Source organism: Piliocolobus tephrosceles, chromosome 1 (genome assembly GCF_002776525.5).
Source record: "Piliocolobus tephrosceles isolate RC106 chromosome 1, ASM277652v3, whole genome shotgun sequence".
Classification (NCBI taxonomy): Eukaryota; Metazoa; Chordata; class Mammalia; order Primates; family Cercopithecidae; genus Piliocolobus; species Piliocolobus tephrosceles.
In genome coordinates this window covers 78067271-78078341 of record NC_045434.1, presented here as the reverse complement: position 1 = coordinate 78078341, position 11071 = coordinate 78067271, and the positions used below count along the sequence as shown (strand labels likewise).

At 35.6% G+C, this 11071-nt stretch overlaps 1 pseudogene; it reads left to right on the top strand.

Annotated features, from left to right (window-relative positions):
* Window positions 1–1223: 1223 nt before the first annotated feature.
* LOC111537047 lies at window positions 1224–1579 on the top strand (annotated as a pseudogene).
* The last annotated feature ends 9492 nt before the right edge of the window (window positions 1580–11071 follow it).

Genomic DNA, 11071 nt, shown 5'->3' with positions numbered 1-11071 from the left:
TATACATAGCCCAACTCCTAACCATATTGACATAAAGTCTCACATTAATAAAGGCTTATTTCCTCAGTTCCTATTCTCTGATGCATCGTACCTGCTCTTAATAAAAATTATAAGACACGCTAAAAGTAAAAGAAAGAAAAGGAAGGAAGGAAGGAAGGAAAGAAGGAAGGAAGGGAGGGAGGGAGGGAGGGAGGGAATCCAAAAACTAACATAAAGCACAATCTGAGGAGACAAGTATCAGAATAAAACTCAGATATGATACAGCCACTGGAATTATCAGAGAGGGAATTTTTAATATAGATTTTGGGAGTACAGGTGCAGATGTGTTACATGGATGTATTGCATAGTGGATAAGTTTTGAGTTTTTAGTGTAACCATCACCTAAATAGTGTACATTTTACCTATTAGGTATTTTCTCATCCCTCACCACCCTCCTGTCTTTCTAGGTCTCCGTGGAATGCCACTCAACCATAAAAAAGAATAAAATCGTGTCTTTTATAGTAACATGGATGGAACGGAAAGTCATAATCTAAAGTGAAATAACCCAAAACAGAAAGTCAAATATCGCATGTTCTCCTTTATAAGTGGGAGCTAAATAATGTGTACAAATAGACACAGAGAGTGGAATAGGAGGGAATTTAAAATACCTATGATTAATATATTAATTAATACCTATGATTAATAAGGCTTTAATGCAAAATGTATACAATGTGCAAAAACACAATCAAGTAATCAAGTAACACAAGCAGATAGACAAAAATTCTAATGAATCAAAAGAAAATGCTAGAAATTCTGTCCCTCATTAATTGGGGGTGGCTCCTGAGATGTTTGCTCATTTTTTTCTTTTTTGACGTAACAGAAATAAAGAAAGCCTTTGATAGGCTTATCAGAAGACTGGACATGGCCAAGAAAAGAAAAAACAAAAACAAAAACAAAACACCACTGAGCTTGAAGACATGTCAGTAGAAGTTTCCCAAAGCAAAATGTAAAGAGAAAAAGTATGGGAGGTGGTTGTCAGATGCTAGTGGGAGGGACTCCATTACCTTAGAGAGCTGGAGTGGTCTGGACCTCCAGGTGTGGTGGGCCAGAGGAACCTCTCCTGCAACCTCTCATAGTCTCTCTGGTGGGGTTCAGCCCAAGGTGGATTGACACAGACTTTTGTGGATTTTAAACAACTTCAACATTAAGCAATACACCTTCCTCAAATCTTTGGGAATTTCAGAATGACTGACACTTCCAAAGCTGTTCCAACTTTTGAAGAGATGTTGGCTAGTAGATTCACAGAAGGTGACAGGGAGTATCAGCAATACCTGAAACGCCCTCCTGAGTACCGTCTAATTGTTGAGGAGTGGAATAGCAGGGCTGGTTGGAACCAAATAAATAGAGGCAATCAGTTTCAAGATAACAGACAGTTCAGAAGCAGGGATAGCAGCCAGGGATGGCCAAGTGACAATTGATCTAATCAGTGGCGTGGATGATGCTGGGTTAACATTACCCATAACACAGACCAGAACCTTACTATCTCCACCAATATGGGCACTAAGGTTACAACCAACAGCCTCCTTATGGTTGCTACTGATAGAAATGTCAGCAGCTTTTAGTAAAACCATTTACTTTGCTACTATGACAGAAGTTTGGGTGTCTTCTGTTGGTCATAGCCTTACATCTGATTTTAGAAACTAGATTATTGATTTTTTGGAACTTGAGATTTTTTTTTTAATAGATCTTACTTGTGAGATGTGATTGTTGCTGGAAATACCTAAAATTGTGAATTATATACTGCTTGACTTGTACCTCAGATTCTTCTTTGTTTCATGACTTAATAGTGCTTTGAGTTTAGTATAATTTTCTTATTTGACCTCTAGGAGTTCTTTGTTTTACACAGAAATAAAAAAAAAAAAATTTAATAGAAAATGCTTGCTTTTACTTTGTAAGGTAGAGGAGTATCCATATGCTTACATGTGCTCATCTCTAAAATTCTACAAGTTAATAGAATCAGTTCATGAATGCACAGCTATGCTTACTTGTGATATATTATACATAACATCAGCAGTTGAAAGGTAAAATAGTTTTTAATTTTTTTTTTTTTTTTTTGCTTTTATTATGTGACTATGGTACTGTGTGATTCCTTATTCTATAGATTTGAGGTAACTCCACATTTATTTTGGTCTCTTTTTACAGAGAAATCTGTAAAAAAAAAAAAAAGCTGTAAAATAAAGAGGGGACAGAAAAAGAATGGGGAACAAAAAGAAAATATCAGAAAACAAAATCTCAAAAAAAATCAAAACTGTGATAATGTCAAAGGTATAATAGATACATAATTAGAATGCAAGAAGAGGAAGAGAGAGAAAACAGAGAACAATATTTGCAATATTAATGACACAGAATTTTTCAAAATTAATGAGAATACCAAACCATAGTTCCAAGAGACTGGGAGAACATCAAGCAGAATAAACACCAAAACACCAACATGTAGACATATTATTTTTAAACTTCAGAAATACAGAAGCAAAGAAAAAGTATTAAAAGAAGCCAGAGAAAAGAGCACCTGACGTATAGAAGACCAAGAACAAGAATTACAGTGGACTTCTTATCGGAAACCATGCAAGCAAGAAGAGAGTGGAGTGAGGTGCTTATGTGTTGAGAAACAAAAACCATGCATTGAGATTTCTATACCCAGTGAACTTCTCCTTTAAAAATGAAGAAGAAAGACTTTCTTAAACAGACAAATCCAATTCAAATCCAGCAGTGGGCCCTGCAAGAAATGTTAACAGTTCTTCAGCGAGAAGAAAAATGATATAGGTCAAACTCAGATTTACAAAAAGAAAAGAACCTTGAGGAAAAGTGAATAAACATAAAATAGTCTTAAGTTTTTTTTTGTTGTTGTTGTTGTTGTTGTTGTTGTTATTGTTTTTGGAGACGGAGTCTCGCTCTGTCTCCCAGGCTGGAGTGCAGTGGCCGGATCTCAGCTCACTGCAAGCTCCGCCTCCCGGGTTTACTCCATTCTCCTGCCTCAGCCTCCCGAGTAACTGGGACTACAGGCGCCCGCCACCTCGCCCGGCTAGTTTTTTGTAATTTTTTAGTAGAGACGAGGTTTCACTGTGTTCGCGATGGGGTTTCACCGTGTTCACCAGGGGGTCTCGATCTCCTGACCTCGTGATTCGCCCGTCTCGGCCTCCCAAAGTGCTGGGATTACAGGCTTGAGCCACTGTGCCTGGCCTTCTTATTCTTAATTGATCTAAAAGGTAACTCTTTGTTTAGAGTAATAATAGTGATAAGGTATTGAGTGATTGTGGCATATGGATAATTGAAATTAGTGAAAGCAACATTGTAAGAAACAGGAGGAAAAAATAGGAACTACATTGTTTTTAAGATATCTGCCCTACAGGTGAAGTGGCATATGATCTTATATTAGTTGTAAATATATATTGCAGACTCTAGTGGATGAAAAGAAATTTAAAGAGAAGAATAATAGTTATGCTAAGAGAGGTGAGAAAATAGAATCATATAAAATCTCAATTAAGACAAGAGAAGGTAGAAAGAGGTGTGAGAGGTTGAATTTTGCCTTCTCCTACCCTGCCAAAGTCACATGTTAAAGTTCTTAGAACCTCAGAATGTGACTGTATTTGGAGATATGGCCTTTAGGGAGGTAATACTGTAAAATGAGCTCCTTAGAGTGGATCCTAACCCAATATGATTGGTGTCCTCTTTTTTTTTTTTTTTTTTATTATTATACTTTAAGTTCTAGGGTACATGTGCATAAGATGCAGGTTTGTTACATATGTATAGCTGTGCCATGTTGGTGTGCTGCACCCATCCACTCGTCAGCACCCATCAATTCATCATTTATATCAGGTATAACTCCCCAATGCAATCCCTCCCCCCTCCCCCCTCCCCATGATAGGCCGCAGTGTGTGATGTTCCCCTTCCCGAGTCCAAGTGATCTCATTGTTCAGTTCCCACCTATGAGTGAGAACATGCGGTGTTTGGTTTTCTCTTCTTGTGATAGTTTGCTAAGAATGATGGTTTCCAGCTGCATCCATGTCCCTTCAAAGGACACAAACTCATCCTTTTTTATGGCTGCATAGTATTCCATGGTGTATATGTGCCACATTTTCTTAATCCAGTCTGTCACTGATGGACATTTGGGTTCATTCCAAGTCTTTGCTATTGTGAATAGTGCCGCAATAAACATACGTGTGCATGTGTCTTTGTAATAGAATAATTTATAATCCTTTGGGTATATACCCAGTAGTGGGATGGCTGGGTCATATGGTACTTCTAGTTCTAGATCCTTGAGGAATTGCCATACTGTTTTCCATAATGGTTGCACTAGTTTACAATCCCACCAACAGTGTAAAAGTGTTCCTATTTCTCCACATCCTCTCCAACACCTGTTGTTTCCTGATTTTTTTAATGATTGTCATTCTAACTGGTGTGAGATGGTATCTCATTGTGGTTTTGATTTGCATTTCTCTGATGGCGAGTGATGATGAGCATTTTTTCATGTGTCTGTTGGCTGTATGAATGTCTTCTTTTGAGAAATGTCTGTTCATATCCTTTGCCCACTTTTTGATGGGGTTGTTTGTTTTTTTCTTGTATATTTGTTTGAGTTCTTTGTAGATTCTGGAAATTAGCCCTTTGTCATATGAGTAGATTGCAAAAATTTTCTCCCATTCTGTAGGTTGCCTGTTCACTCTGATGGTAGTTTCTTTTGCTGTGCAGAAGCTCTTTAGTTTAATTAGATCCCATTTGTCAATTTTGGCTTTTGCTGCCATTGCTTTTGGTGTTTTAGACATGAAGTCCTTGCCCATGCCTATGTCCTGAATGGTACTACCTAGATTTTCTTCTAGGGTTTTTATGGTAATAGGTCTAACATTTAAGTCTCTAATCCATCTTGAATTAATCTTCGTATAAGGAGTAAGGAAAGGATCCAGTTTCAGCTTTCTACTTATGGCTAGCCAATTTTATTAAATAGGGAAGCACCATTTATTAAATAGGGAAGCAAGGCCGGGGGACCCCGCCCCGCCCCCTCGCGGGGACGGGGGGCGCCGGGGGCCTCCCACTTATTCTACACCTCTCATGTCTCTTCACCGTGCCAGACTAGAGTCAAGCTCAACAGGGTCTTCTTTCCCCGCTGATTCCGCCAAGCCCGTTCCCTTGGCTGTGGTTTCGCTGGATAGTAGGTAGGGACAGTGGGAATCTCGTTCATCCATTCATGCGCGTCACTAATTAGATGACCAGGCATTTGGCTACCTTAAGAGAGTCATAGTTACTCCCGCCGTTTACCCGCCCTTCATTGAATTTCTTCACTTTGACATTCAGAGCACTGGGCAGAAGTCACATCGCATCAACAGATTGGTGTCCTCTTAAGAAGAAGAGATCAAGACACAATCATACACAGAGAGGAGACCACATGAGGACACAGCAAGAAAGCAATGATTTACAAGCCAAGGAAAGAGGTCTCACAAGAAACTAACCCTGCCAACATCTTGATCTTGGACTTCATTCATCCAGAACTGTAAGAAAATAAGTTTATATTATTTAAGCCATCCAGTCTGTGGTATTTTCTTATGGCAGCCCTAGCAAACTAACAGAGGGGAAGAAAGACAATAAGCAAAGAATAAGTGCAGTGATTGCAAAACAGTTGCAAACATGCTAGATAATTAATCCAACTTTATCAATAATCATATTAAATGTTAATAATCTAAATAAACCAATGGTAAAAATAGAGATTGGTGGAGAGGATTTTTTTGAAAGCGTCCAACTATATGTTCTCCAGAAGAAACCCACTTTAAAAATACAAAAGGATTAAAAGTAAAGGAGTAGAGAAAAATCTAACATGTTAATGTCAACCGAAAGAAAGCTGGAGTGGCTGTATTAATTTTAGACAAAATAGAGTTCTGAGCAAAAAAAAAAAAAAAAAAAATTATCAGAGATAAAGATGGGCATTCCATAATGATAAAGGAGTCAATTCTCTAATAAGACATAACAACCATTAACATCCATAACAACATCCCTAACATCCCTAACAAAATACATGAAGCAAAAACTACTAAAACTACAATGAGATATAGAGAAATAGACTATTACAGTTGGAGAGTTCAACATCCCTGTTTCAGCAACTGATAGGACAAGCAGGTAGAAAATCAGTAAAAACAAACAAATGAAAAGCAAAACAACAACAACAAAAAATTGGCCTGAATAGCACCAGTAATCAACTTGATCTTGTTGACACTTATAAAATATTATATCCACCAATGACAGAATACACATTCTTCTCAAGCACACATGACACACTCACCAAGGCAGGCAGTATTCTAAGTCATAAGCCACAGTATCAAATTTAAAAGAATAGATATCACATAATGTCTGTTCTCAGACTACAGTGGAATTAAACTAGAAGTCAACAACAGAAAGATAGCTAGAAAATCACAAGATATTTGAGGACTAAACAACGTACTTCTAAATAGCGTGTGTAGAAGAATAAATCTCAAGATAATTTTAAAATATTTTAACTAAATGAGAATGAAAACTTACCAGATTTGTGGGATGCAGCAAAAGCAATGTATAGAGGGAAATGCATAGCATTAAATGAATGTATTAAAAAGAAGAGAGATGGAAATTCAATAACTTAGACTTCCATATAAGGAAATTAAAGAAAGAAGAACAATATAAGCTTAAGTAAAAAGAAGAAAAGAAATAACATATTTAAGCAGAAATAAATAACAATGAAAACAGGAAAACCATAGAGATAATCAAATAAACCAAAATCTGGTTCTTTGGAAAGATTAATAAAATTAATGAACCTTCAGAGAGTCTAACCAAGAAAAAAAAGAGAAGATACAAAAGACCAATTTCAGAAAAGAAAGAGGAGTCACCACAGTGATTTCATGAATGTTACAAAGATTATAAAGAAATACTACATGCAATTAATTACCTGCTCACCACAAAGACCAATTCCTTGAAAGAAACAAATTTATCAACTCACACCAGGAAAAACAGACCATCTGAATAGACCTATAACTATTAAAGAAACTGAAACAATAATTAGTAAATTTCTAAAAAAGTGTAATCACCAGACCCAGATAACTTCACTGGTGAATTATACCAAATATTTAACAAGTAAGTTATATCAGTATTTCACAATCTCTTCCAAAAAATGGAAGCAAAAGGCACACTTCATAATTCATCCTATGAGATCAGCTTTACCCTAATACTAAAACCAGATAAAGCCATTATAAGAAATGAAAACTGCAGAACAATATCTATAATGACCATAGATGCTAAAATTCTCATAGCATATCAACAAACTAAATACAACAATGTCTAAGAAATGTTATACATTACAACCAAGTGGGATTTATTCTAGGTATGCAAGAAAGATTCAACACTCAAAATCAATTAATATAATTCACATCAACATGATACAGAAGAAAATCTAATGATCATATCAACTGATACAGAAAAAGTGTTTGACAAAATTCAACATCCATTTATGATAAAACCTCTTGATAAACTAGGAATACACAGGAACTTGTTAAACTAGATAAAGAACAGCTACCAAAAAAACTATATCTAGTATTTTACTTAATGTTGAGAAACTAGATGCTTTCCCTCTAAAATTGGGAACTAGGCAAGGATATCCCCTCTCACCACTCCTATTCAACTTTGTACTGAAGCCACTAGATAGTGAAAGAAGATTTAAAAAGTAAATAAATTGTATACAGATTGGGAAGGAAAGAATAAAACTGTCCTTGTTCACAGGAAACATAATTTTCTATGCAGAAATTTTCTCCCAAGAATCATTTTGGAACTACCAGAACTAATAAACAGTTGTAGGTCATAGTACAAAAGGTTAATATATAAAATTTAATTGCTTTTCTACCTATCAGCAATGAAGAATTGCAAATTGGAATTAGAAACAAAATACAATTTACAATTACACCAAAAATATGAAGTACTATAAACCTAAGAAAAAATATGTAAAATGTATATATGAGGAAAACCACAAAACACTGACCAGAGAAACTGAAGAAGAGCTAAATAGAGAGATAACTTATTTTAATGAATTAATTTTTTTTAAAGTTTTAATTGCAAATTCAATTTTAAATTCAGGGGGTACATATGCAGGTTTGTTACATGGGTATATAATGCATAATGCTGAGGCTGGAGTACTAACGATCCCGTCATGCAGGTAGTGAGTATAGGACCCAATAGACAGTTTTTCGGTCCTAAACTCCTCCTTCCTTCCCACAAAAGTCCCCGGTGACTGTTGCTCTCAACTTTACATCCATGTGTAACCAATGTTTAGCTCCCACTTAGAAGTGAGAACATGCAGTATTTGGTTTTCTGTTGCTGAGTTAATTGGCTTAGGATAATGACTTCCAGCTGCATCTATGTTGGACGAAGGACATGATTTTATTTTATTTATTTTATTATTATTATTATACTTTAAGTTCTAGGGTACATGTGCACAACGTACAGGTTTGTTACATATGTATACATGTGCCATGTTGGTGTGCTGCACCCATCAACTTATTATTTTTATGGCTGCATATTATTCCATGTTGTATATGTACCAAATTTTCTTTATTTAATGCACTGTTAATGGGCACCTAGGTTGATTTCATGTTTTTGCTATTGTGAATAGTGCTGCAATGAACGTACAAACAGATGTGTCTTTTTGGTAGAACGATTTATTTTCCTTTGGGGATATACCCAGAAGTGGCATTCCTGGGGTCAAATGGTAGTTCTGTTCTGAATTTTTTGAGAAATCTCCAAACTGCTTTTCACAGTGGCTGAAATAATTTACATTTCCACTATCGGTGTATAATTGTTCCCTTTTCTATGCAGCCTCGCCAATATCTGTGGGTTTTTTTCATTTTTTAATAACCATTCTGATTGGTGTGAAATGATATCATGTTGTCGTTTTGATTTGCATTTCTCTGATGACTAGTGATGTTGAGTATTTTTTCATATATTTTTTGGCCACTTGGATGTCTTCTTTTGAGAAGAGTCTGTAGAAGTTTTATATCCTGAGACTTTACTTTCCTATCCTTTGCCTGTTTCTTAATGAAATTGTTTGGTTTTTGCTTGTTCAACTGTTTAAGTTCCTTATAGATTCTTAATATTAGACCTTTGTTGGATGCATAGCTTGTAAATATTTTTCCTATTCTCTAGGTTGTCTGTTTACTCTACTCATAGTTTCTTTTGCTGTGCAGAAGCTCCTTAGTTTAATTAGGCACCATTTGTTAATTTTTAATTTTGTTGCAATTGCTTTTGAGGAGTTAGTCATAAATAATTTGCCAAGGCTGATGTCCAGAATGGCATTTCCTAGCTTTTCTTCTAGAATATTTTATAATTAGAAGTCTTCCAGTTAAATCTTTAATCTATTTTGAATTTATTTTTGTATACAGTGAAAGGGAGAGGTCCAGCTTCATTCTTCTGCATATGGATAGTCAGCTATCACATTACCATTGATTGAATAGAAAGTCCTCTCCCCATTGCTTATTTTTGTTGACTTTGTTGAAGATCAGATAATTGTAGATGTGCATATGTATTTCTGGGCTCTCTATTCTTTTCCATTGATTTATGTGGTATATGTATCTATTTTTGTACCAGTACCATTATTGTTTTGGTTACTGTAGCCTCGTAGTATAGTTTGAAGTTAGGTAATGTAATGCCTCGCCTTTTTTTTGTTGTCATTGTTGTTGTTTTGTTTTGTTTTGTTTTTGCCTAGGACTACTTTGGGTAGTCAGGCTTTTTTTTGGTTCCATGTGAATTTTAGAGTAGTTTTTTTCTATTTCTATGAAAAATGATATTGGTAGTTTGATAGGAATAGCATGGAATCTATAGATTGTTTTGGGCATCATGGCCATTTTTAACAATATTGACTCTTCCAATCCATGGGCATTCTTCCATTTGTTCGTGGTATCTATGATTTCTTTCAGAAGTATATAGCAGCTCTCCTTGTAGAGATCTTTCACCTCCTTGGCTACATGTATTCATAGGTATTTTATTTTTTGTGGTTAGTGTAGATGAGATTGCGTTCTTGATTTGGCTCTCAGTTGCAACATTATTGGTGGACAGAAATGCTACTGAGTTTTGTGCATTGATTTTGTATCATGAGACTTTACTGAAGTCATTTATCAGCACTAAGGTCCTTTTGGTGGAATCTTTAGGGTTTTCTAGGTATAGAATCATATCAGCAATGAGGGATAATTTGACTGCTTTTCATATTTAGATGCCTCTTATTTCTTTCTCTTGCCTGATTGCTATGGCTAGGACTTTCAGTACTGAATAGGAGTGGTGAGACAGGGCATCCTTGTCTTATTTCTGTTCTTAAGGGAATTGCTTCAAACTTTTGCACATTTAGGATAATATTGGCTGTGGGTTTGTCATAGATGGTTATTATTTTGAAGGATGTTCCTTCAATGCCTAGTCTGTTGATGTTTTCTTCATGAAGAAACACTGAATTCTATCAAAAGCTGTTTGTACATCTATTGAGATGATCGTATGGCTTTTGTTTTTAATTCTGGTTATGTGGTGAATCATATTTATTGATTTGTATATGCTGAACCAATGTTGCATCCCAGGAAAAAGCCTACATGGTCATAGTAAATTAACTTTTGATGTGCTTCTGGATTCAGTTTGCTAGTATTTTGTTGAGGATTTTTAGTCTATGTTCATCAGGCATGTTGACCTGTAGTTTTCTTTTTTCATTGTGTCTTTGCCAAATTTTGGTATCAGGGTGATGCAGGCTTTGTAGAATCAGTGAGTGAGTTTTTTTGGAATAGTTTTTTTGGAATAGTTTCAATAGGATTAGTACCAGCTCTTCTAGAAGACAACAGAGGAAGAATTGTAGATGACCGTGGGTTTGGACACCTTGTATAACACTGAAAGCATACTCCATGAAAGAAAAAAATGATATATTGGACTTTATTAAAATCAAAACTTTTGCCCTACAAAATACACTGTAAAGAGAATGAAAGACATGCCAAAAACTTGAAGAAAATATTTGCAACACACATATCTGATAAAGGACTTGTGTTTAAAATATACAAAAAAT